Below are 7,237 nucleotides of genomic sequence, written 5' to 3'. Positions count from 1 at the left end.
CATGTGGCATAGTATATAACACCTACCGTGTTGCATGTTATATGTTGTGTGATGGTAAAGTTTCTAGTGCCATCACTTGATTTAAAAGTTGAAGCCTTTTGCATATTTAGGCAAGCTATGCAGTCATTGCAGGGAAAAAAAACCCATTTGGGTCCTCTTGAGTGGTTGGATCCTCTTAAATGGAGTTGAAAAATCCTATAAGATACTTGTTGAAAAAACGCACCCGTATGTGGTGGAATAAAGTCTCTCTGGAGAAATATCTGGTCAAGGGTCTAATACCAAGAGGCCTGAGGGTGAGAATTATGCCCTCATTCCCCATAGATGACAATGCATTCAAAATTAAGTGGGAGGAAGTCTGCAATCAGTGTTCAAGATCACTCATTGAACTATTGATAGGTAACAATAAGAAAAATCTAGAGAAGTTTGATCTTGACATTGAGAACACGCAGAAAACACTGACAGAGTCCCTTACAACATCCGAATTGGATATGTTGAACAAGGATATAGATACCCAATTTCAAATCTGGGAGAAAGAAGTCAAAGAAATAAAAACAAAAAAATTTCAAAGGGATTTAAATGACTTTAAAAGTGGCACCGTGTATAGGTGGCGTTTGGGGACAAGAGAACAGAGATCCAGATCTTCATTGTTTTCATCTATGTCATCAAGGGATGATGAAGGAGATATAGGAGCAAGGTATCGTCCCTACAACCTGAGGATAAATAACTATAATAGAAAAGGGAATAATTACAAAAAGAAAGGTGAAAAGAGAAACGAGAATCCGCCATCCAAATTGCAGGTAATCAATTTATCAGAAATTAAATTATCTGAGGCTCAAGTGGATGTATTAAGTTTGGGTCTAACTTTCTCTCCCACCTCCCCCTTTGACTCCTTTGTAGCCATAAAGGATTTGCACTTGTTTGCACGAAAATTGGTCCTTAAAAAATTACATGATAAATCAGAGAGAGGTGAAGAATGGAATGCGGAGGAAATGGAGACTATAAAAATATTGGAAGAATTGAGTGGTGAACAGAATGAACCATCAATGGGAAGTAAGTTTGTAGTGCCAACCCCAAAAAAATTTCCATCATTAAACATCTACCCTAATATTGAAATCTTTGTAAAATTGGTTACGGAGGAATTTTAAAAAATTGCGGGTGGTATATCCAATGACAATATGTCTGAAAGCCAAAGAAAAGCATTACGTGAACTCAAGAACATGAGGGAGATAGTTATAAAACCCTTTGATAAAGGGGGCAATGTTGTTGTATGGCCTCGGAAGCAATATGAGAAAGAGGCCTTCAGACAACTCAGAGACACCACCTGCTATAAGAGATTAACGTATAATCCAACATCTGTTTTTCAGAGTGAACTTTACAACATACTGGACAGAGCCTTTCAGGAAGAAATAATAACTAAAGAGCTAAGGGATAACTTAATACCCACTTACCCAAGAACTGCATGTATATATTTTATACCAAAGGTACACAAGAGTCTATCTAACCCACCAGGACGACCAATCGTCTCAGGAAACGGAAGTCTATGTGAAGTCACATGTAAGTACCTTGATCATCATCTGAAACCCATTGTTCAAAATTTATCGTCACACATTAAAGATACAGGTGATGTTTTGGGTAAAATTGAGGGTATTCCAATGGAGGAGGACATGTGGCTTGTCACACTCGACGTGGAATCGTTGTATACCTCGATCCAACACAAAGATGGTATACATGCAGTACAAATGTTCCTCACAATGTCCAACTATGATGCAGAATTGATTGACCTCATGTCCCTACTAAGATTTGCACTTGAACATAATTATTTTATTTTTAAAAACACTGTATACCTACAAAAGCAGGGTACTGCTATGGGGGCGGCTTTTGCCCCCTCATATGCAAATCTTTTTTTAGGGGCATGGGAGAGGAGAATCTTCTTTACCAACCCTATGGCAGACATTGAAAAGGTTCTGTTTTGGGCCAGATTTATAGACGATATTCTTATGATCTGGCAGGGCACTGAACAAGAACTTATCTCTTTTATAGGCACCTGTTGTGAACTGTGTTTCTGGGCTCCCTCTGGTGGTCACTAACGGTATTGTGTTAGGCATGTCTTGTTGCAGGCCTGAGCTCCAGCTGTGTCGTTAAGCAGCAGGTGTTCCCTATTTAAGTATCCTCCGGACTCAGTCTCTTGCCTGGCATCGTTGTATCCAGACCTATATGGTCTCCTCCGGATTCCTTTCAGTCTGTCTCATGCAAGAAAAGCTAAGTCCGTTTTGTATAATTTGGATCGTTTGCATTTTTCAGTGTCTTTGTCCAGCTTGCTTAATATTTGATTTTCTGGCTCGCTGGAAGCTCTAGGGGGCTGATATTCTCCCTCCGCACCGTCAGTCGGTGTGGGGGTTCTTGAATGTTCAGCGTGGATGTTTTTGTAGGGTTTTCTGCTGACCGCATAGTCCACTATCTATTTTCTGTCTATCTAGACTAGTGGGCCTCACTTTGCTGAATCTAGTTCATCTCTACGTTTGTGTTTTCCTCTTGCCTCACCATTATTATTTGTTGGGGGCTTTCTATATCTTTGGGGTTCAATTTCTCTGGAGGCAAGTGAGGTCTTATTTTCCCTCTAGGGGTAGTCAGTTCTCCGGCTGGCTCGAGACGTCTAGAACCAACGTAGGCACGTTCACCGGCTGCTTCTAGTTGTGTGTGTTAGGATCAGGTATGCGGTTAGCCCAGTTTCCACCTCCCTAGAGCAGTATTTATGTTTTTGCTATCTTGCCGGAATATCAGAGGTCCTCTACCACTGGGATCATAACAGGCACCCTGAACAACAACAACATTAACGTAAGGCTAACATGCAAATATAGCCAGCAAAATATTGAATTCCTCGATATCCTCATATTCAAGGGACTATCAAATGTACTGGAAACGGATGTATTTCGTAAAGAGACTGCTGTAAATTCTCTCCTACATGCCTCTTCGTCCCACCCTCACCAAGTGGTAAAAGCTATACCAACTGGTCAGTTCTTGCGGATCAAGAGAATTTGCTCGAATGATTATCTATTTAACAAGCAGGCCGATGATCTGGCTATGAGATTCAAGAACCGGGGATACTCAAATAGGAGCATTAAAAGAGCCCGTAAGAGAGCAGCAGTGGAAAACCGAATGGATCTTCTTCAACCAAAAACTAAATCTAACAAACAAGACAATGTGACCAGGTTCATATCAACATATAACGAGAAATGGATGGCTATGAGAAAGGCCCTTAATAAATATTGGGCAATTTTAAAAACTGACCAAGTATTGACAAAATATATTGGCAACACTTCATCTATCACATATAGAAGATCGCAAAATTTAAAAGATATGCTGGTACACAGTTATTACCCTGGTGAAGAACCAAATAAAGCGTTTGGCTCAAGAGGACCCAAATGGGGTTTTTTTCCCTGCAATGACTGCATAGCTTGCCCAAATATGCAAAAGGCTTCAACGTTTAAATCAAGTGATGGCACTAGAAACTTTACCATCACACAACATATAACATGCAACACGGTAGGTGTTACATACTATGCCACATGTCCATGTGAGAAGATTTACGTTGGCCTTACATCTAGACCATTAAAAATCCGTGTAAGAGAACACTATAGGGATATCACCAATGCTCAAGAGGTAACGGATATATCAGTGCTTAAGCCAATACCAAGGCACTTCAAACAAGTTCACAACTGTAATGCTAGTCATTTGAGGGTGTCAGGGATTGATAAGGTCTTTATTGATCAGCGAGGTGGAAATTGTAGAAAATTTTTAGCACAGCTGGAAACCAGATGGATTAAAAGGATTGACTGCATCCATCCGAAAGGGTTAAATGAGAAACTAAGTTTTGCCCCTTTTCTTTAATTTTAAAATTGTCTCTATGTATGTTTTTGATTAATTTTGTTTATTTGTATATATAGTTTTTTTAATCGTGTCTTTTTCAGTTTTATCTAGATATCACTTACCATTTGTTGGTGATCTGACTGGCTGTGTGGATTTCAGTGATTGGAGGGCTGCGCAATGTCCTTTGGAGATGTATCCTCTTCTGGATCTTCACGGTGACGGATGGGGAATCTCGTTGGAACCTATAGAGAGAAAATTTAAAGAAAGAAGCAAACAATATCTGAGAAAAAGGGAATTGAAGACAACTAAGTGGATATGGTCGAGTGATGGACTTTATTGGACTCTTTTCAATCTTGAGCCATACCCATTATGGGACCTAAATAGTGCGCAATGAAGCTAAATAACAATATGTGCATACTAGTTGGAATATGTATTTGTACTCTATTTATACTAAAATTTGTTATAGTTTTTATTGTATTGCTCTGTTATTTATATGTTCTGTTTACATAACAGGAGCAGGTCTACTTAATTTATTTATTGGTTTACCTATAGATTATGGACCTGAATAGGTCCCTACTCACAACAGTTTGCTATAGCTCTAGTATAATTGGGCACATTTGGCCCTATTAATTGGTGGGTCGTGGTCCTTTATGAGCCTATATATAGTAAGGCTCCTAAATTTCAGGCTATATAGATTAGGAACACTGCTCCCTCTAATATATGGGTTATGGTCCTGTGTGGACTTTTATATACAAAAGGTGGGCTATAGATTCACTGTACGGTCACTGGGATTAATATTTCCCTACCCACTATGGGGGCACTGATATGTAATAACAATTTGAACACATTACTTAGTATATGTATTTGGCACTGTATTTATTTTAGGCACCATTAATTATTCACTGATTTACTTAAAAGTATAGACCTGAATAGGTTTCTACTCACAATAGTTTGTCAGAATTTTAGAGTAATTGGGTACACTTAGCCCATTCATTTATGGGTCAAGGTCCTTTAGGGGCCTGTATATATAACAAGATTCTTGAATCTCATCTTATATATGGTGGGAATATTGTCCCCGTGAAAGTATGGGTCATGGTTCTGTGTGGACCTCTATACACAAAAGTTTTTTTTAGATTCACGGTACGTTCACTGGGGGTATTATCTCCCTATCACTAACTACACATTCGTGTTTTGGTTTTAGTCCATTTATTGGAACAAATTTAATCCTATAATATCATATACTGTTCACTTTATTTAAGCCCCCTAATTACATATACTATTTACATATCCGCTATATCCACTGAGAGATTTATGACACGTACTCTTATAACAGTCCTCTCTCTGTGGTCTTCTCACTGTTGGTGGTTTCTCCGCCGCTGATCGGGTCACCGCGCTGCCGTGGCAACGCGTCCGTAACGCCACTGACTCCGCCCCCGGTCCTGACGCGTCGGACTAGGGGGTGTGGCGGTGACGTGGGACGCTGACCTGCGCGTGCGCGGTGGCGTGAGGTGGCGGCGGAGTGCCACTACCATTTAAGACCCACATAAGAGGCACAGCTATTCCCCACTTACTTTTCTCCCTTCTTCCATCTCCTTGATTCGCTTCAGCGGTGATTATTACCTGTCGCCGCGTGGTTCACCGCGCTGCTATGGTTACGCGTCCATGACGCCGCTGACTCCGCCCCCTACTCTGATGTCTCAGGCAGGGAGCGAGGAAGTGACGTAGGACGCCGACCTGCGCATGCGCGGTGGCCGGATCCAACATCGCTAACACAATAACGGCCTGATTAACCAACCACTATAAAAAGCACTACATTTTACATTTCAACATACATTCCCCCAGACGAAGCTAACGCGAAACGCGCGTTGGGGCTCTGGACCGCACAATTAGGTTATGTAGCACAGTTATCTTATATATTTACCCTCTGTCTATTACTTGTGTATGAACTATAAGTATATGGGGCCAATAGATTGCTGGTTATCAATATATTCCCTCATTAGCAGCGGTATTTCCATCTCTGTGGTGGTCATATGGTGGCAATAGTTGGATGCAATGCACTACGCACTTTATTTTGTATGTACAACCATTATACCTCCATAGGAGTGGTGCAGCGCCACTTCAGTGCTGAGATAGCTCTATATATATGAGCAAATTAATTTCTATATCCAGCACCTCAGTAACAGCAAAAGGGATAAAAACCATTAAAATAGGCATTGCATGCAGGTGTATAGACTTTCATATATACATATTTATACTATACGTGCTAAGTGATGGTTTCTGTGCGGTTTTTTTTGCATATGTTGTCTCCATTGTTAGGAATTTTTTTTAATATTTGGATTCTATGTTTTTAAATATTTAATAAAGTTTATGAGTTTATAGATCTTATGACATTGACTTCCGTTTTTGATCTTTCTTTGAAATGTGCTGACTTAATGGAAGTGTCATATATATAGGCCAGTAGCTCTATTTATGTGATTCCTCCTGTATATAGTATGTACCTGTATGTCATCTCCTCCTGTATATAGTATGTACCTGTATGTCATCTCCTCCTGTATATATTATATACCTGTATGTCATCTCCCCTGTATATAGTGTATATACCTGTGTCATCTGCTCCTGTATATAGTATATACCGGTGTCATCTCCTCCTGTATGTAGTATATACCTGTATGTCATCTCCCATGCATATAGTATATACCTGTAAGTCATCTCCTCCTGTATATAGTATATACCTGTGTGTCATCTGCTCCTGTGTATAGTATGTACCTGTATGTCATCTCCTCCTGTATATAGTATATAACTGTATGTCATCTCCCCTGCATATAGTATATACCTGTATGTCATCTCCCCTGCATATAATATATACCTGTATGTCATCTGCTCCTGTATATAGTATGTACCTGTATGTCATCTCCCCTGCATATAGTATATACCTGTATGTCATCTGCTCCTATATATAGTATGTACCTGTATGTCATCTCCTCCTGTATATAGTATATACCTGTATGTCATCTCCCCTGCATATAGTATATACCTGTATGTCATCTCCCCTGCATATAGTATATACCTGTATGTCATCTGCTCCTGTATGTAGTATATACCTGTATGTCATCTCCTCCTGTATATAGTATATACCTGTATGTCATCTCCCCTGCATATAGTATATACCTGTAAGTCATCTCCTCCTGTATATAGTATATACAGTGGGGCAAAAAAGTATTTAGTCAGTCAGCAATAGTGCAAGTTCCACCACTTAAAAAGATGAGAGGCGTCTGTAATTTACATCATAGGTAGACCTCAACTATGGGAGACAAACTGAGAAAAAAAAATCCAGAAAATCACATTGTCTGTTTTTTTATCATTTTATTTG

General features: G+C 39.7%; 1 long non-coding RNA gene across 1 annotated transcript; it reads left to right on the top strand.

Moving 5' to 3' along the window:
- The first annotated feature begins 586 nt into the window (after nt 1-586).
- LOC143785589 (uncharacterized) lies at nt 587-1,481 on the top strand. Its single transcript, XR_013218024.1, has 3 exons — nt 587-797; nt 898-1,050; nt 1,365-1,481. It is a non-coding gene; the product is annotated as an uncharacterized LOC143785589 (long non-coding RNA).
- The last annotated feature ends 5,756 nt before the right edge of the window (nt 1,482-7,237 follow it).

The sequence above is a fragment of the Ranitomeya variabilis genome, chromosome 7 (assembly GCF_051348905.1).
Source record: "Ranitomeya variabilis isolate aRanVar5 chromosome 7, aRanVar5.hap1, whole genome shotgun sequence".
Taxonomy (NCBI): Eukaryota; Metazoa; Chordata; class Amphibia; order Anura; family Dendrobatidae; genus Ranitomeya; species Ranitomeya variabilis.
This window is presented reverse-complemented; position numbering and strand designations above follow the sequence as displayed.